Source organism: Bombina bombina, chromosome 5, assembly GCF_027579735.1.
Source record: "Bombina bombina isolate aBomBom1 chromosome 5, aBomBom1.pri, whole genome shotgun sequence".
NCBI lineage: Eukaryota > Metazoa > Chordata > Amphibia > Anura > Bombinatoridae > Bombina > Bombina bombina.
Genome location: NC_069503.1, coordinates 658,395,724 through 658,417,210, shown reverse-complemented (window position 1 = coordinate 658,417,210; position 21,487 = coordinate 658,395,724).

Genomic DNA, 21,487 nt, shown 5'->3' with positions numbered 1-21,487 from the left:
CATGCCCCAAGAAATTCAGCTCTTTTGCCTGTAAAAAAAACACATACAATACCCCCCCCCAACATTACAACCCACCACCCACATACCCCTAATCTAACCCAAACCCCCCTTAAATAAACCTAACACTAAGCCCCTGAAGATCTTCCTACCTTATCTTCACCCTGCCAGGTTAACCGATCCGTCCTCGGAAGTCTTGATCCAAGCCTCGGAAGTGTTGATCCAAGCCCAAGCGGGGGGCTGAAGAGTGACGTCCATCCTCGGCCTGAAGTCTGGATCCAAGCGGCGACTGAAGAAATCCATCCTCGGGCTGAAGTCAGAAGTCCATCATCTGGATGAAGTCTTCTATCAAGCCGCATCTTCAATCTTCTTTCTTCTGGAGCGGAGCGGAAACATCTTCTTCCAAGCCGACGCGGAACATCCTCTTCAACCGACGACTAGACGACGAATGACGGTTCCTTTAAATGACATCATCCAAGATGGCATCCCTCGAATTCCGATTGGCTGATAGGATTCTAACAGCCAATCGGAATTAAGGTAGGAATATTCTGATTGGCTGATGGAATCAGCCAATCAGAATCAATTTCAATCCGATTGGCTGATCCAATCATCCAATCGGATTGAACTTGATTCTGATTGGCTGATTCCATCAGCCAATCAGAATATTCCTACCTTAATTCCGATTGGCTGATAGAATCCTATCAGCCAATCGGAATTCGAAGGACGCCATCTTGGATGACGTCATTTAAAGGAACCATCATTCGTCGTCTAGTCATCGGTTGAAGAGGATGTTCCGCGTCGGCTTGGAAGAAGATGGTTCCGCTCCGCTCCAGAAGAAAGAAGATTGAAGATGCGGCTTGATAGAAGACTTCATCCCGATGATGGACTTCCAACTTCAGCCCGAGGATGGATTTCTTCAGTCGCCGATTGGATCCAGACTTCAGCCCGAAGATGGACGTCACTCTTCAGCCCCCCGCTTGGGCTTGGATCAACACTTCCGAGGCTTGGATCAAGACTTCCGAGGACGGATCGGTGAACCTGGCAGGGTGAAGATAAGGTAGGAAGATCTCCAGGGGCTTAGTGTTAGGTTTATTTAAGGGGGGTTTGGGTTAGATTAGCGGTATGTGGGTGGTGGGTTGTAATGTTGGGGGGGGGTATTGTATGTTTTTTTTTACAGGCAAAAGAGCTGAATTCTTTGGGGCATGCCCCGCAAAGGGCCCTGTTCAGGGCTGGTAAGGTAAAAGAGCTTTGAACTTTTGTAATTTAGAATAGGGTAGGGCATTTTTTTATTTTGGGGGCTTTGTTATTTTATTAAGGGGCTTAGAGTAGGTGTAATTAGTTTAAAACTGTTGTAATATTTTTCTAATGTTTGTAAATATTTTTTTATTTTTTGTAACTTAGTTCTTTTTTATTTTTGTACTTTAGTTAGTTTATTTCATTGTATTTATTTGTAGATATTGTATTTAAATAATTTATTGATAGTGTAGTGTTAGGTTTAATTGTAGGTAATTGTTGATATTTTATTTAATTAATTTATTGATAGTGTAGTGTTAGGTTTAATTGTAACTTAGGTTAGGATTTATTTTACAGGTAATTTTGTAATTATTTTAACTATTTTAGCTATTAAATAGTTCTTAACTATTTAATAGCTATTGTACCTCGTTAAAATAAATACAAAGTTACCTGTAAAATAAATATAAATCCTAAAATAGCTACAATATAATTATAATTTATATTGTAGCTATATTAGGATTTATTTTACAGGTATGTATTTAGCTTTAAATAGGAATAATTTATTTAATAAGAGTTAATTTATTTCGTTAGATTTAAATTATATTTAACTTAGGGGGGTGTTAGTGTTAGGGTTAGACTTAGCTTTAGGGGTTAATACATTTATTAGAATAGCGGTGAGCTCCAGTCGGCAGATTAGGGGTTAATGTTTGAAGTTAGGTGTCGGCGATGTTAGGGAGGGCAGATTAGGGGTTAATACTATTTATTATAGGGTTATTGAGGCGGGAGTGAGGCGGATTAGGGGTTAATAACTTAATTATAATAGCGGTGCAGTCCGGTCGGCAGATTAGGGGTTAATAAGTGTAGGCAGGTGGAGGCGACGTTGTGGCGGGCATATTAGGGGTTAATAAATATAATATAGGGGTCGGCGGTGTTAGGGGCAGCAGATTAGGGGTACATAGGGATAATGTAAGTAGCGGCGGTTTACGGAGCGGCAGATTAGGGGTTAAAAATAATATGCAGGGGTCAGCGATAGCGGGGGCGGCAGAATAGGGGTTAATAAGTGTAAGGTTAGGGGTGTTTAGACTCGGGATACATGTTAGGGTGTTAGGTGCAGACGTAGGAAGTGTTTCCCCATAGACAACAATGGGGCTGCGTTAGGAGCTGAACGCGGTTTTTTTTGCAGGTGTTAGTTTTTTTTTTAGCTCAAACAGCCCCATTGTTTTCTATGGGGGAATCGTGCACGAGCACGTTTTTGAGGCTGGCCGCGTCCGTAAGCAACTCTTTTTTGGAGCCTAACACAGCCATTCTGTGAACTCTCAATACCAGAGTTATTTAAAAGGTGCGTCCAGAAAAAAGCCAGCGTTAGCTACGCGGGTCGTTACCGACAAAACTCTAAATCTAGCCGTCAGTGTTTACGCAAACACTCCATAAAATACCGGTGGGGTTTTCCAGTAATACTTCTTTTTCCAATTTGATGCCAACACATATACTATTTTTTCCCTCAAACAAGGGATGCAGGTAAAGGGGAAACTAGACCTCCTTCAGAAATCCCCCTCGGCTATCTCTTCTAACCTTGACCCATAGGTGGGTCCAAGAAAAGATTCTGCACAAGGTTCCTCTTCTCAAGCTCATCCCCCTCTGCTTAGGGCCTCGGCCCTGGAGTGGGCTCCAAAACCCAGTTGCTCACCTCCCCCTTCTAAAAGGAGAACTCTATCTGACCAGGAACCCTCTTGAAGTGGTGGACGGGCCCAAACTTAGTCTGTCCTACATATAGTTGAGAATGTTAATAATACTGTTTCTCTCCGTTTGATGCTCTTCAAGATACTATACATTAGTAATAATGATTTAGCATCACCGGGTTGTAATGTGTACATTTGATTTTCAGTAACTTATATAGAAAATGTAAGGTTGACAAGTAGTCTTAGTCACGTTGATTAAGCTATACTATTATCGTTTCATCCTAAAGGTTTACAGTATTGAAGTATTACCATGTTAAAATTTGTTTAATGTTTATCTAATTTATTAAGGTATGTCCAGGTAAAGACCAAGGAGGGTTGTTTAAATGTTTGGTATATAACCCCTCCCTCTTAGTTTCACCCTAGAGGTAGACACACTAATTATAAATGTGTACTTAATGAAAGTTTATTGAAAGAGTTAAGAAGTTGATTTATGTCAGGCGAAACATTAGATATCTTTATTTTCTCATCTAGCCTAACACTAACAGCTGATATTCGGAAAAGTAACTGTTTGTAACATGTGTACGGTATATATAGGCTAGATGCCTATCTAGAAAACTCAGGTACGTGGACATTACTTGACTATTCATCTCTTGAGAATACTGGAGCTTGCCTAAGACTCCATATCAGATAGATAGGTGAAACCTTTTAGCACATACAGGTTATTCTTCTTACTATGCAATATATTTCAGTCTCCCTACCTGGATGATATAGTAAGCTCAGCAGTACACGTACCAGAGGGAACAAGTCTATCTCAAATAGTTGTCTAATTCTCAACCCTTTAGAGCTGGGGTCCCACACCCTCCCCCTTCTTCTATCCTCTTTTCTGTACCATCCCAGTATAAAACTTAAGTAGTATACTCCGTAGTTAGTTGCAAGCCAATTAATCGACAGTGTCGATTATCATCTTTTCTTATGGTTTTCCGCCCCCCCACTGGCAGTATTTAATAGACCATAACTGTTAATACTAGGATTTTTACTGCACACTCATACACTCTTAGTATTTCATCATTATAGCTACATAGATCTATTATATATCTTTAAAGCAGTGCTTATCCGCTGACATACCCCTAATCCCCCCCTTTTTTGCTATATTTTGAGTTCTTTGTACCAAGACCTATTGTTATTAAAACCAAAAAAGTAAGAAAGAAAGAAAGAAAGAAGGGAGAGAAGGGAGTAGGAAGGATAAAACAAAGATAAAATAGAGGAAAGGAAAAGAAATAGAAAGCTAATAATTAAACTGTTAATTCACATCTCCAGCTAGTCAGTCCCCCCCCCCCCTCAGTCCCTTCTCCCCCTCCCCCCCACTCTTTTTTTTTCTCTCTTCTTCTTCTTCTCCTCAAGCAAACATGCATCTCCAAGTGCTCACACATAACGTACAGGGTCTCAACTCTCATACAAAACGGAGTCTTCTTAGTAAACACCTGAGAGAGACTAGAGTAGATGTGGCCTTCTTGCAGGAGACCCATTGGAACAGTTCACGTGAAATACCATTCTCAATTAAAAATTTCCCAATATGGGCAGAGGCCTCGCACTCCTCCAAAACTAGTGGCAATACTAATTAAAGCTGATATAAGAGTAGAAGTCTTATATAAGGAATCTGATCCAGACGCTAGATATAGGATTCTCATATGTAAATTGAACGACCATGTGTATACTTTAGCCTGTCTCTATGCTCCAAACTCCAAACAGATCCCTTTTTTAAAAAAATACTTAAAACTCCTTTTTGGGATTAAACAAGGCACATTAATTCTGGGTGGGGACTTCAATCTAATTTGGGACCTGATGATTGATAGAAAGAGTTCAAAACAACACAGGTCTGACAGGTCGGTATCTTCTTCAGCAATGGCGTTTAGGTCATTAATAACTCAATATAATCTTTATAACGCATGGCGCTCCTACCACACAATAGACCAGGACTTTACTTATTACTCTAAACCGCACACTATGTTTTCGAGAATTGACTACATTTTTGTAGAAGCTACCTCTCTAGATGAAATCACTAGCATCAAGATAGGCGCGATTGCTTGGTCTGATCATGACCCAGTAGTAGCCTCCTTTTCAAACCCGGTGAGAGCCCCTAGAAGAAAATGGAAATACCCAAATTGGTTAGTTGCGATCCCCAAGATAAGAGTAGAAATGGAGAATGAGATAATTGAGTTTCTTCAGATGAATGATAACGGACAGAGCACAGCCCAAATAATCTGGGCCTCCTTAAAAGCCTACACTAGAGGCTTCTTGATCAAAAAAGCTGCTCACCATAAAAAGGACACAGGTAGATCATTGGCAGAACTTACTTTTTTATATAGACCCCAACTAGCAGAACAGAAACGAAACCACACTCAGTCAGGAGCTAAATCATTAGATACCATAAAAAGGGAACTACTTGCCTTAGAATTAAGTAAAGTACAAAAAACCCTCAGTCAATTTAAACAAAAAGTCTATTACCATAGCAATAAAGCCAATACCCTACTTGCTGCAAAACTTAGAGGCAGACAGGCAGACAGTCCTAACTAGGACCTTTAATGAATTTATGGCCACAGGCTCATGCCTTGAGGAATATTTATTGGCTGAAATTATAACCATTTTAAAGCCCGATAAAGATCCACAATTGTGCCAAAGCTACAGACCCATCTCATTGATTGATATAGATACTAAGCTATATTCTAAAATTCTTGCTTACAGACTTTCTAGAATAATAGGTGCAATTGTTCACATGGATCAAGTAGGTTTTATACCACATCGAGAAGGCCCAGATAATACACGTCGTATTTTAGCTACCTTATTTGAAGCCAAAGCTCGGGAGATTCCTTTCCTGGCCCTGTCTCTAGATGCCGAAAAGGCGTTTGACAGGGTCAGGTGGGATTACCTTTGGGAAGTACTTCGGATCTTCGGACTTCCACCTACTTTTATAAAAGCAACCCGTGTCCTATATTCCCATCCGCAGGCCATAGTTAGTGGACCGGGTTTTAAATCGGAACCATTCCATATTCTAAATGGGACCAGAGAGGGGTGCCCCCTGTCTCCTCTCTTATTTGCCCTCTCCATTGAGCCCTTAGCTCGGGCTATAAGAATAAACAAAGATATTAGTGGAATACAGATGGGACAGTCCTATCATAAAATAGCTCTGTTTGCTGATGATATTACGCTACTACTCACCTCACCCACTATTTCTGTACCATCACTATTCAAAACAATTGAAAGATTCTCACAATGCAGCTTTTACAAATTAAATCTGACCAAAACTGAGGCTTTGTCTATTGGTATCCCTACCCCACAACTATGTAGCCTAAAAAATAAATATGCCTTTAATTGGTCTCCCACATTTATCAAACATTTAGGTACTTATCTAAGCCCCTGTCTAGAAGACGTGATTTCCAGGAATTTTTCTGATCGCCTGTCGGAATTTAACCCCTTAATGACCGGACCATTTTTCAATTTTCTTACCCTTAATGACAATGGCTATTTTTACATTTCTGCGGTGTTTGTGTTTAGCTGTAATTTCCCTCTTACTCATTTACTGTACCCACACATATTATATATCGTTTTTCTCGCCATTAAATGGACTTTCTAAAGATACCATTATTTTCATCATATCTTATAATTTACTATAAATAAAATACAAAATATGAGGAAAAAATGGAAAAAAACACACTTTTTCTAACTTTGACCCCAAAATCTGTTACACATCTACAATCACCAAAAAACACCTATGCTAAATAGTTTCTAAATTTTGTCCTGAGTTTAGAAATACCCAATGTTTACATGTTCTTTACTTTTTTTGCAAGTTATAGGGCCATAAATACAAGTAGCACTTTGCTATTTCCAAACAACTTTTTTTCAAAATTAGCGCTAGTTACATTGGAACCCTGATATCTTTCAGGAATACCTGAATATCCCTTGACATGTATATATTTTTTTTTAGAAGACAACCCAAAGTATTGATCTAGGCCCATTTTGGTATATTTCATGCCACCATTTCACCGCCAAATGTCATCAAATTAAAAAAAAAGTTCACTTTTTCACAAATTTTGTCACAAACTTTAGGTTTCCCACTGAAATTATTTACAACAGCTTCTGCAATTAAGGCACAAATGGTTGTAAATGCTTCTTTGGGATCCCCTTTGTTCAGAAATAGCAGACTTATATGGCTTTGGCATTGCTTTTTGGTAATTAGAAGGCCACTAAATGCTGCTGCGCACCACACGTAAATTATGCCCAGCAGTGAAGGGGTTAATTAGGTAGGTTGTAGGGAGCCTGCAGGGTTAATTTTAGCTTTAAGGTAGAGATCAGCCTCCCACCTGACACATCCCACCCCCTGATCCCTCCCAAACAGTTCTCTTCCCTCCCCCACCCCACAATTGTCCCCGCCATCTTAAGTACTGGCAGAAAGTCTGCCAGTACTAAATAAAAGGAGTTTTTCTTTTTTTTAATAAAAAAAAATAAAATGTTTTAGCTGTGATGGACCCCTGCCTTAGCCCCAACCTCCATGATCCCCCCCCCCGCTCTCTAACCCTCTCCCCTACCTAATTGCCGCCATCTTGGGTACTGGCAGCTGTCTGCCAGTACCCAATTTGCCCCAAAAACAAGTGTTTTTTTTATCTTTTTTGCAATTTTTAATGTTTTCTGTAGTGTAGCAGCCCCCCACAATACCCCAACCCCCTCCCCCTCCCAGATCCTTATATATTTATTTTTTTTAATTCTTTTTTCCTCCCTCTTCCCTCCTCATTGGTGTCAGTGGCCAGCTAATCGCGCGCGCGCACGCGCGCCCCCGCACACTCCCGGCACCCGGCGTGCACATAGCACTTACAGGAACCGGATGCCGGGTAGCGATGGGCCGCCCACCCGCCTCCCTGATATGCTCCCACCCACCAATGAACTGGCACCATCGCTACCGGTGCAGAGAGGGCCACAGAGTGGCTCTCTCTGCATCGGGGTCTTCTGAAAAGGTATTGCAGGATGCCTCCATATGGAGGCATCACTGCAATACCCTGAGAGCTGCTGGAAGCGATTGCGATCGCTTCCAGCACTCTCTTAGACAAGTGACGTACCAGGTACGTCTATTGTCATTAACTGGTTGTTAATGCATGACGTACCTGGTACGTCAGTTGTCATTAAGGGGTTAAGAAACTACTGGAGAGTTGGGAATTTAGGGAATTCTCGTGGACAGGTAGGATAGCTGCTATTAAAATGTCCCTGCTCTCTAAATTGACATACCTGTTTAGATGTATTCCTTTGTCTGTTCCTAGGCCCCTTCTGAATAAGTATCAAAGCATCATTAATAACTATATCTGGATGGGTAAAAGGCCTAGAATAGCATCCTCAATCATTCAACGACCTATCCTGAGGGGCGGGCTAGCATCCCCAAGTGTTCTTTCATATCACGATGCGGCGAGGCTCGCTCACATTCTAGGCTGGAGCATCAAAGATCATTTTTACAGATGGCAAGAGATCGAACAATCCTTACTTCCCAAAGGAATTTCTTTGTCGGACCTACCTTGGATCCCAACACATATGAGACAAACATTGAAAATATATCTCCCACTATTGATCGATGCTTTAAAACTTTGGGATAAAAAAAGAACGTAATATCCATTTCCCCGCACCCTTCGCCAGCCCATACAGGGAGTGCAGAATTATTAGGCAAATGAGTATTTTGACCACATCATCCTCTTTATGCATGTTGTCTTACTCCAAGCTATATAGGCTCGAAAGCCTACTACCAATTAAGCATATTAGGTGATGTGCATCTCTGTAATGAGAAGGGGTGTGGTCTAATGACATCAACACCCTATATCAGGTGTGCATAATTATTAGGCAACTTCCTTTCCTTTGGCAAAATGGGTCAAAAGTTTCATTCAAAATAGTCAACAGGGTCGCAAGAAGCGTGTGAAAAAACCAAGGTGCAAAATAACTGCCCATGAACTGACAAAAGTCAAGCGTGCAGCTGCCAAGATGCCACTTGCCACCAGTTTGGCCATATTTCAGAGCTGCAACATCACTGGAGTGCCCAAAAGCACAAGGTGTGCAATACTCAGAGACATGGCCAAGGTAAGAAAGGCTGAAAGACGACCACCACTGAACAAGACACACAAGCTGAAACGTCAAGACTGGGCCAAGAAATATCTCAAGACTGATTTTTCTAAGGTTTTATGGACTGATGAAATGAGAGTGAGTCTTGATGGGCCAGATGGATGGGCCCGTGGCTGGATTGGTAAAGGGCAGAGAGCTCCAGTCCGACTCAGACGCCAGCAAGGTGGAGGTGGAGTACTGGTTTGGGCTGGTATCATCAAAGATGAGCTTGTGGGGCCTTTTCGGGTTGAGAATGGAGTCAAGCTCAACTCCCAGTCCTACTGCCAGTTTCTGGAAGACACCTTCCTCAAGCAGTGGTACAGGAAGAAGTCTGCATCCTTCAAGAAAAACATGATTTTCATGCAGGACAATGCTCCATCACACGCGTCTAAGTACTCCACAGCGTGGCTGGCAAGAAAGGGTATAAAAGAAGAAAATCTAATGACATGGCCTCCTTGTTCACCTGATTTGAACCCCATTGAGAACCTCTGGTCCATCATCAAATGTGAGATTTACAAGGAGGGAAAACAGTACACCTCTCTGAACAGTGTCTGGGAGGCTGTGGTTGCTGCTGCACGCAATGTTGATGGTGAACAGATCAAAACACTGACAGAATCCATGGATGGCAGGCTTTTGAGTGTCCTTGCAAAGAAAGGTGGCTATATTGGTTAATGTTGAGATGTTATATTGGTTTCACTGGTAAAAATAAATAATTGAAATGGGTATATATTTGTTTTTTGTTAAGTTGCCTAATAATTATGCACAGTAATAGTCACCTGCACACACAGATATCCCCCTAAAATAGCTATAACTAAAAACAAACTAAAAACTACTTCGAAAACTATTCAGCTTTGATATTAATGAGTTTTTGGGGTTCATTGAGAACATGGTTGTTGTTCAATAATAAGATTAATCCTCAAAAATACAACTTGCCTAATAATTCTCCACTCCCTGTAGTATCTGAAGTGTCCTGATCACTCTTTCCCAGACCCATATTAGGGCCTGGGGTGAGACAGCAGAACTACCAATTGAGGCCCTTCTGAATAGAGGTTCTCCAATCTCTTTTGAGGAAGCTAAACAGAAGTTTTTTCTTCCTAATTCCCTACACTTCGAATTCCTCAGACTAGTTAGTTTCTTGAGATCATGGGGCCTCACTGGACAGATGGTGAGGGAAATGACTAAATGTGAATATAAGTGGCATGCTCATAAAACATCTAAGAGAACACTCTCATTTAACTATAACCTCCATATTATCCCCGACAGAACCAATCAAACTAAACCAGTTTAGAGCATGGGAAAGAGAGTTTGGAGTAGATATAGAGATAGACATCTGGTTGAGAGAGATAGGTAGATCCAAAAGATATCTGCACTGTGCAACACTGTGGGAGCTGTACTATAAAATGGTCACTAGATGGCACCTTGTCCCGGTATCTCTAAATAAATACTATAGGTCTTCTTTGCCCCTCTGCTGGAGAAATTGCGGTAATTTGGGTACATATATCCACATCTGGTGGGAGTGCCCTAGAATCACTGGTTTATGGAGAAATGTTTCGCAGTTACTCAATAATATGGGATTGTACATTCCTCTACACCCGCCCATGGGTCTCCTGCATCAGGGCAACCTAGAGTGCTCGGAACATGATAGAGCTTTGATTATATATGTCCTTATAGCTACAAAATTAGCTATAGCTCTGGAATGGAAACAGCCTTCCCCCCCATCGTTGAAGAAAGTAAAAGATATTGTTGAATACATTAAAAACATGGAGAAATATGTTTATAGCTCTATGAATAAACTAGACACTTACTTCATGATCTGGAGTCGGTGGATTGAGCTAGAAGAAGCTAGACCTAAGAGGTAACTGTCATATATCTCCCTGCTTCCCACACCCCCCACTAAAGAAACAAGAACCTTACCCCACCCCTTTTTTTTTCTTCCTCTCTCTCCCCCCCCCTCTACCTCTCCGTACACTAGAATTCCTATCCTCTCCCGCACATGAATATCCTCCCTAAGCAAAGTAATGGAAAACTAGTCAATAGAGAAAGATCTGTCTGTACTACTATAGTCTATTATATATTCAGGTCATTATGTAACTACAAGGTTCTCTTAGAAGGTGTCACGACACGAGAGACTGGAATAACAGTTACAATTATTATGTTGCTATTAAAAACATACAAAAAGTTGGTTTTTCAGTAAAATATTAATGGCTAAAAGATGTGAAACTGTTTTGAATCGGTTTGCAGTACAGTTATTCTTTGTAAATGTAATATACTATTATTGTGCCATTTTTTTCGATTGTTATTGCAAAAAACCATCAATAAAAAAATTATACAAAAAAATAATAATAATAATAATAAAAAAAAGGCCCTCCCCAAATAAAAAAAAAATCCTAGCCTAAACTAAACTGCCAATAGCCCTTAAAAGGGCCTTTTGCTGGGCATTGCCCCAAAGAAATCAGCTCTTTTACCTGTAAAAAAAAATACAAACAACCCCATCCTTCCGATGCGGAGCAGCTCCATCTTCAAGACATCCGGCCGGAATTCTATCAGCCAATCGGAATTAAAGTTGAAAAAATCCTATTGGCTGATGCAATCAGCCAATAGGATTGAGCTTGCATTCTATTGGCTGTTCCAATCAGCCAATAGAATGCAAGCTCAATCCTATTGGCTGATTGCATCAGCCAATAGGATTTTTTCAACTTTAATTCCAATTGGCTGATAGAATTCAGGCAAAACTCACAATACCGGCGCTATGGAAGTCCCATTGAAAAAGGATTTTTTTGAATGGTGCGGTAGTCATGTTGCATTACAGCCAAAAAAGAGTACGGTACACCTGTACCTGCAAGACTCGTAATAGCAGCGGTAGGGTAAAAGCAGCGTTATGAGGCTTTTTCACTCATAACGCAAAACTCGTAATCTAGCTGAAAGAAAATAATAATGTACTTTTTATTATTAAATATATATTTCTGTATATATCTGATACTGTTTCTGTAAAATACAAAACTATACCTATATACCTCTAGGAATATAACTCATATCTGAGCCATTACAATTTTTTTGCTATTTTTATTATGAGTGCAGCTGTACTTTTAAATGTATTATTGATGTTTTTTGTGCAACTTTTTTGTCTTGCATAACAAGAGCGCTGAAGTCACGCTTCCCCGACACATGTTAAATTCTATTGTGCTTAAGCGGACACGTATATTTTCAAGCTGTAATTCATGTACTATTTCTGATGTGCTCAAAGAGCCACAAAATAACCCTTACCGTGCTACACTTAGCGTGCCAATCATAATTTAGATCTATATACTCAAAACAGTGTCTTTTTTTTTTTTTTAAATATGGTGTTGTTTTCTTATACTATCATTGTTCTGAAAAGCTGTTTTCTATAAATGCTTAGGGCCCGATCCGATATGCAGTGTCGCCCGCAAAAGCCGGCGATGCCATATTTTGCGCTGGTTTGGTATCTTACATATGGCGTAACATAGAATTTATGCTCGTATATTTCACCCTTCAGCCATAGTTTTTTGGCCCATAGACTGATATACCAAACCTGCACAGTTTGGTATCCAATATACAGCGTAAGGACTTACGTGGCGAAATTGGAGAAATCTTACTCCATTTTCACCTCACAACAAAATGCAGGCGTAGTAAGCCTTACGCTGAGTATTGGAGCTCCCTAAACTGCCTGCAAAATAAAACCTAACACCTAACGCATGCACAATGTCTATCTACCTGTCAACCGCAATCCCCCACCGCAATACCTAATAAAGTCTTGTAACCCCTAAACCGCCGCTCCCGGACCCCGCTGCCACCTACATTAAATGTATTACCCCCTAATCTGACCCCCCTACACCGCCGCCACCTATATTAACCCCTTAACGACCGAGGACGTGCAGGGTACGTCCTCAAAAAAAAAGGCAGTTAACGCCTGAGGACGTACCCTGCACGTCCTCGGTGTGGAAAGCAGCTGGAAGCGATCCTGCTCGCTTCCAGCTGCTTTCCGGTTATTGCAGTGATGCCTCGATATGGAGGCATCCTGCAATAACCTTAAATGGCCATCCGGTGCAGAGAGAGCCACTCTGTGGCCCTCTCTGCACCGGACATCGATGGCCGGTATCGTTGGTGGGTGGGAGCGGACTTGGGAGGCGGGTGGGCGGCCATCGATGCGCCGTGTAATGTGCAGGGGGGCGGGATCGGGGTCGGGAGCGACGGGGGGCGCGCATGTGAGCGCGCGCGTGCACGGGGGGCGGCGGGCGGGCGCGTGCACGGGGCGGGAGCGGGAGGGAACCGCTGCACTACAGAAAAGAAAAATCTGAAATAGCTAGCATAAATAATAAAATAATAATTTTTCTAAGTAATCTGCAACTGGTGGGAGGTTGGGGGGGGGGGGGGACAGCTACACTACAGAAAAGGGGATTTTAAAAAAAAAAAGATTTCTTTTTTTACTAAACTGGGTACTGGCAGACAGCTGCCAGTACCCAAGATGGCGCCAGCTAAGGCAGAGGGGGAGGGTTAGAGAGCTGTTTGGTGTGGGATCAGTGAGGTTGGGGGCTAAGGGGGATACTACAAAGCAGCATATGTAAATATGCTAAAAAAAAAACTAAAAAAACCCACAAATATAGCTTTTAATTTAGTACTGGCAGAGTTTCTGCCAGTACTTAAGATGGCGGGGACAATTGTGAGGTGGGGGAGGGAAGAGAGCTGTTTGGGAGGGATCAGGGGGTCTGATGTTTCAGGTGGGAGGCTGAGCTCTACACTAAAGCTAAAATTAACCCTGCAAGCTCCCTACAAGCTACATAATTAACCCCTTCACTGCTAGCCATAATACACGTGTGATGCGCATCGGCATTTAGTGGCCTTCTAATTAACAAAAAGCAACGCCAAAGCCATATATGTCTGCTATTTCTGAACAAAGGGGATCCCAGAGAAGCATTTACAACCATTTGTGCCATAATTGCACAAGCTGTTTGTAAATGATTTCAGTGAGAAACCTAAAATTGTGAAAAATTTCACGTTTTTTTTAATTTGATCGCATCTGGCGGTGAAATGGTGGCATGAAATATACCAAAATGGGCCTAGATCAATACTTTGGGTTGTCTACTAGACTACACTAAAGCAAAAATTAACCCTAGAAGCTCCCTACATGCTCCCTAATTAACCCCTTCACTGCGGGGCATAATACACGTGTGGTGCGCAGTGGCATTTAGCGCCCTTCTAATTACCAAAAAGCAACAACAAAAGCCATACATGTCTGCTATTTCTGAACAAAGGGGATCCCAGAGAAGAATTTACAACCATTTATGCCATAATTGCACAAGTTGTTTGTAAATAATTTCAGTGAGAAACCTAAAGTTTGTGAACAAAATTGTGAAAAAGTGAACAATTTTTTTTATTTGATTGCATTTGGCAGTGAAATGGTGGCATGAAATATACCAAAATGGGCCTAGATCAATACTTTGGGGTGTCTTATAAAAAAAAATATATACATGTCAAGGGATATTCAGGGATTCCTGAAAGATATTAGTGTTCCAATGTAACTAGCGCTAATTTTGAAAAAAAGGGGTTTGGAAATAGCAAAGTGCTACTTGTATTTATGGCCCTATAACTTGCAAAAAAAGCAAAGAACATGTAAACATTGGGTATTTCTTAACTCAGGACAAAATTTAGAAACTATTTAGCATGGGTGTTTTTTGGTGGTTGTAGATGTGTAACAGATTTTGGGGGTCAAAGTTAGAAAAAGTGGGTTTTTTCCATTTTTTTCCTCATATTATATAATTTTTTTTATAGTTAATTATAAGATATGATGAAAATAATGGTATCTTTAGAAAGTCCACTTAATGGCGAGAAAAACGGTATATAATATGTGTGGGTACAGTAAATGAGTAAGAGGAGAATTACAGCTAAACACAAACACTGCAGAAATGTAAAAATAGCCTTGGTCCCAAACGGACAGAAAATGGAAAAATGCTGCGGTCATTAAGGGGTTAAATATATTAACCCCTAATCTGATCCCCCTACACCACCGCCACCTATATTAAATATATTAACCCCTAATCTGATCCCCCTACACCGCCACCACCTATATTAAATATATTAACCACTAAACTTAAGTCTAACCCAAACACCCCCTAACTTAATTATTATTTAAATAAATCTAAATAATATTAATATTATTAACTAAATTATTCCTATTTAAAACTAAATACTTACGTATAAAATAAACCCTAAGATAGCTGCAATATAATTAATAATTACATTATAGCTATTTTAGGGTTAATATTTATTTTACAGGTACCTTTGTATTTATTTTAACTAGGTACAATAGCTATTAAATAGTTAATAACTATTTAATAGCTACCTAGTTAAAATAATTACAAAATTACCTGTAAAATAAATCCTAACCTAAGTTACCATTACACCTAACACTACAATAAATTCAATAAAATAAATAAATAAATAAAATAAAATCAATAAATTAATTAAACAAACTACAATGATCTAAACTAAAATATAATTAAATAAACTAAACTATATTACAAAAAAAACCAAACACTAAATTACAAAAAATAAAAAAAGATTACAAGAATTTTAAGATAATTACACCTAATCTAAGCCCCCTAATAAAATAAAAAAGCCCCCAAAATAATAAAATTTCCATACCCTAAACTAAATTACAAAAGTAATCAGCTCTATTACCAGCCCTTAAAAGGGCCTTTTGCAGGGCATTACCCCAAAGTAATCAGCTCTTTTACCTGTAAAAAAAAAGAACAACCCCCCCACATTACAACCCAAACACCCCTACTCTAAAACCCACCTGATCCCCCCTTAAAAACCTAAGTCTAACCCCCAAGTTGTCTTTACCTGTCCTGAAGACCGGCGGAGAAGGTCCTGTTCCAGGCGGAGAAGTCTTCTTCCAAGCGGCGACCTCTTCTTCTTCCAGGAACCAGCTGGCGCGGAGAGGAAGACCAATGACCGCGGAGCTGAAGACCGTCGACTCTGGAACTGAAGACCGGCCATGCTGGAACTGAAGATCGGAGACGCTGGAACTGAAGACCGCAGAGCCATGGAGCGTGGAGGATCCTCTTCATACGATCTCCGCTGTACACTGAATAGGAATTCAAGGTACGCGATTAAAAATGGCGTCCCTTCAATTCCTATTGGCTGATTTCAGCCTTCAAATTCAAATCAGCCAATCGGATGAAAGGTACTGTAATTCTATTGGCTGATGTGAATAGCCAATAGAATAAGAGCTACTGTAATTCTATTGGCTATTCAAATCAGCCAATAGAATTACAGTAGCTTTCATCCGATTGGCTGATTTGAATTTGAAGGCTCAAATCAGCCAATAGGAATTCAAGGGACGCCATTTTTAATTGCGTACCTTGAATTCCTATTAAGTGTATGGCAGAGATCGTATGAAGAGGATCCTCCATGGCTCCGCTGTCTTCAGTTCCAGCATGGCCGATCTTCAGTTCCAGCATGGCCGGTCTTCAGTTCCAGAGTCGACAGTCTTCAGCTCCGCGGTCATCGGTCTTCAACTCCTCCGTGCCGGCTGGTTCCTGGAAGAAGAAGAGGTTGCCACTTGGAAGAAGACTTCTCCGCCTGGTACAGGACCTTCTCGGTGTAGGGGGGTCAGATTAGGGGGTAATACATTTAATGTAGATGGCGGCGGTGTAGGGGGGGCAGATTAGGGGATAATACATTTAATGTAGCTGGCGGCGGGGTCCGGAAGCGGTGGTTTAGGGGTTAATATATTTATTATTAGGAGTGAGAGGGGGGGATTGCGGATAGAGGGGTATACGTGTCGGGATGATGTTTGGGAGGCGTGTTAGACAGTTATGGGAGATTTCATATTTAGTAAGTTTTTGTAGGCGCAGGCAGTTTCTAAAGTGCCGTAAGTCACTGGCGACTACAGAAATTTGTACTTACGATTATTTCTGGACATTGCTAGTTTGTCCGACTTACGGCACTTAAGCAACTGCTGGCGCCGTATATGTGATAAACCAATGTGCAAGGTCAAACTACGGGCAGCACAGGTTTCCACGCTTGCGCCGAAACCTGCGCCGTATATCGGATAGCGCCCTTAGTCTGCTAAAAAGAGATATGATTTGTGTGGATACTTCACAGAGAAAAAAGTTAAAATGTTTGTATAAATGCAATTAGGGCCAAACAAGTAAAAACACCTCTAGCACAGAGGTGTGAAAATGGATCAGAAAAGTAAGGGTTAAATGTTTTCTGGTAGTAAGTCAGGGAACAATTCTCTCATGTTAAATTACCCAGGGTATTGTCTACACTTGCCCAACTTTTAATATTTGTCAGTATTTTTCAAATATTTTAGTACTTTACACCACTTTTTCATAAGTGTAAAAATCCTTTTTGGTACCTTTGGTAAAATGATCATAACCCTCAAAGCTAAATTAAAACTGAAATATTAATGTTATTTTTTTAATTTAAATTCTGTTATTTCATTTACAGTCTCTAAAGTGAGTCTGTGCAGTTATATTTTCAAATATGTTTTCTACAAGAGAATTACATTAAAAAGGATTAGTGAATAGAACAAAGATATTTTTGTCCGTTCATATTAGTGAGAGTTTGTCAGTATAACTAGGCCAACATATTCTCTCAACATTAATTTGCAAATATATAGATATATCATAAACTCCATAATCTGTTTAATATAAGAAATGTGCATCATGCAGCATTTCCCAACTGTGTCAAACTAATTTACCATGCTTTAGCATCTGCTAGGGCATTTATTCATTTTAGATGTTAAGGATTGTTTGACACTGACCTCTGTGCAATTCCATTGATAGAAGTGCTTCTGAATTTAATGTCTTGTTCTGTTTTATGATGCCTGATGCTGTGCATCTTTGATCTATGATTCCTCTACTCTCATTTTTGTGTGATATGCAGATTCAATCACTGTCTAAAATGTTTGATTGATGCAAACTTGTTGTAAAGGAAAAGTAAATCAGCATATCCACAATATCTAATTTAGTTTAGGACAATAATATTACCTACTAAGGCCTAGATTATAAGTGGAGCACAAAACTGCGCTTTCGCGAGCGCAATATTTGCACTCCACTTAGTAATACCAGTGTACGCAAATGTTCTGGTGTTACAAGTGCAACAGGAGAACACACTTCCATATGCTCCATTAGGAGCCTCGTTCTTATGCTGTAAGACATGGCAAAGCACCTAGCACAGCGCATGGGGTAAGTCGTGCAGCATTGGGCAGCAAATTAAAAAATATATATGTATATGAATATATATATATATATATATATATATATATATATATATGTGTGTGTTAAATTAGCGCTCCACTTGTAATCTAGCCCTAAATGCTATTTTCCAAATATATAAAACAATTTGTCTTAAACCCTTCTAAATAACGTTTTTGCCATGGAAGAGTACACTTTAATGTTAAGTAAAGTATTTTCTCAGCAAAGACAGCAGGGGAGATTTATAAAAACCTCATGGAGACAAGCACTGTGTGAATTGCATGTACATCATATATTATTTATAAATGTTCTGGCCTAGAAGTCACCAAACACCACATGGATTTGCTAAGACCATCAGAAGGATTCCTATGCATTCATATAGACACGTCTCTCTAGACTGGCTAGTTTTATTAAAGTTTTCATGAGTAGGGATCTTTCAATTCATCTTAACATTTGTACAAGATGGAAAAATAGGACATTTTTGTGTATATAGGTCATGTATATGTATATGTATATAGGTCATGCCAAATATATATGTAGAATTAGCATTAGTATAGTACCATTATATAATTTAACTATTGGAAGCTTAAGAATGGAAGATTATTTTCAACTTTAGTTAATGATTTTAATCACTTTAAGTGTTTTACTCTCACACATTTGGTTAAGCAATAACCTGCACTAACCTGCAATGTTGTTTGGGGCTTGTGAGGGGGTGGATGCACCCTCACAGGCCCCAAACAAAAGTTGACAGGTTCTCTGGTTGGAAACAATGTCCTTTTAATACTTGTTAAAGGGGACAGTCTACTTGAAATATTTTCTTGTTTAAAAAAATAAATAATCCTTTTATTACCCATTCCCCATTTTTGCATAATCAACACAGTTATAATGTAATTACCTATTAACTAAGCTTCTGCTGACTGCCCCCTTTTTTCAGTTCTTTTGACAGACTTGCATTTTAGCCAATCAGTGCTCACTCCTAGGTCACTTCACGTGCATGAGCTCAATGTTATCTATATGAAACACATGAACTAATGCCCTCTAGTGGTCAAAATGCATTCAGATTAGAGGCAGTCTTCAAGGTCTAAGAAATTAGCATATGAACCTCCTAGATTTAGCTTTCAACTAAGAATACCAAGAGAACAAAGCAAAATTAGTGATAAAGGTAAATTGGGATGTTGTTTAAAATTACAACACTCAACAATACCTACTTTATTAAATTAATTATTTATTATTTATTATTTATTATTGTCAACTATGAGCTCTCATGATGTTCCCTGACGCATGTTTCACAAACCACAACTTCATAGGCGGAGTGCACAGCTGCTTATTACAATGTATTTATGTCATGACTGATCTTTACTCTGCTACCTCATTGGTCTAATAGCGGTTACATGAATGCATGCTATTGGCTACTAATAATTTTCCGTCAAAATCCTCAGTACTGTAATACTACACACTGATTTGTGATGGTGATGTTTTGTTAGACAGCCTATTACAGTTTTTGTTGATATGTAATTATCATTTCATTCAGCGATTGTTGTGTACATACTCATTGTGGTTATATTGAAGTGTATGATCGGCATCATTTGCATTCATCAATAAAACAGTTAGACTTGACCATTGTTAATTATATTGATAGAAGAAATAAACACTGCTGAATGTTATTTGACAATCATCCTTATGTATCTCAGCAGTGGATCCTTGTTGATGGTAACAATATGAGTTTACTATAAATTGTTACAGTTTAATATAAATCTTACTGATATTCCTCAGAACCTATTAATTAATTATGATAAAGCAATAACATAAAGGACATAGTACTATTGCAATATACAATTTTTTAGCTTTGTTTATTTGTGAAATAAAATATTATTACTTTTAAATAAATTTGTGTTGTTAATTTTATTTTTTTTTGTACTAAATAATTTAAGCAGGGATGTATTAAATAAAGGGAATATGATTTTTAATAATTAGTGTATAGAATATAAATGAATTATAATGTATTAGTGAAAGTGATAAAGGACTGAACAGAAGTATGTACAAAGCATAACATTTTTTTTGTCAAAATTGGTGCACCTAAAATAAATAGATCAGTGTTGGGTGTGATTTAATAATGGTAAGAATGAAATGAATGAAAGAAAAGATAGATTTGTATTAAATCCCTTTGAGGGCTAGATTACGAGAGGAGTGGTAGATTGTGCTCCCGCTCGCACGTTAGCTGAGGGTTTTTGTGCGTGTTGGGTAGCTTGCGTATTTTACATTGCTCAATGGGTAAATCCATTAATATTCAGCTTGAAGGCGGCATTTTTCAATGTTTTTTGAATTACAGAAAATTTTAAAAGTCTTGGCTTGTTTTTTGCTACAATGGGTTATTGTTTTGCCACTTTTTCATCTTACATTTTTTATATTTCTTTGATGTTTTTGAATTCTTACTCTAACTTGACGTGTAGTCATGCCAACATACATTTTCTGACATAATATAAAAATGACTCACTCTGATTTACATGAGTAATACCAATTAAGGGCTAGATTACATGTGGAGCTCTAAATATCGCTTTTAAGATTGCAATATTAGTGGTTCACTTTGTAATACCAGCGCACATTAGCATGCGCTGATATTAGAAAGTAGAGCAGTAATATCACAATTCCAAAATGTAGAACCTTGCATTTTCCAGTATTGAATCTTATTTTCCATTTACCTGCCCATTCTTCCAATTTTTGTAGATACCCTTGTAAAGCTAGTTCATCCTGCCCTAACCTAATGACCTTACACAACTTTGTATCACCTGCAAAAATAGAGATGTTGCTATTTAATCCTTTCTCCAAGTTATTAATAAAAATATTTGAAAAATAAATTCTTGGCTTTTGTTCCTTGGGCAAGTAATTAAGCGTTTTGTGCGCATCGGGTAGCACGTGTATTACAAGTTAAAAGTAAAAAGTTAGCAACACTCGCTAACTAAGGACTTCACTTTTTAGTGCTATTGCTTTTACACCTTTTTTGTCCTGTACCTGGAGAGCACCACCTAGAGGAGATTTGCTTTTGCAATGTTTCATTATTTTTACTTCATTTATTTATATATATACATATATATTTATATATATATATATTGAAATAAATATTTCAAAATAAAAAAAAAAAATGTTTTCTAAGTGAAGAACATAGGAATGTTAAATATGTGTACAACGCTTTGGGTTTCACATATTAGGTATCATATGATGTCGGGT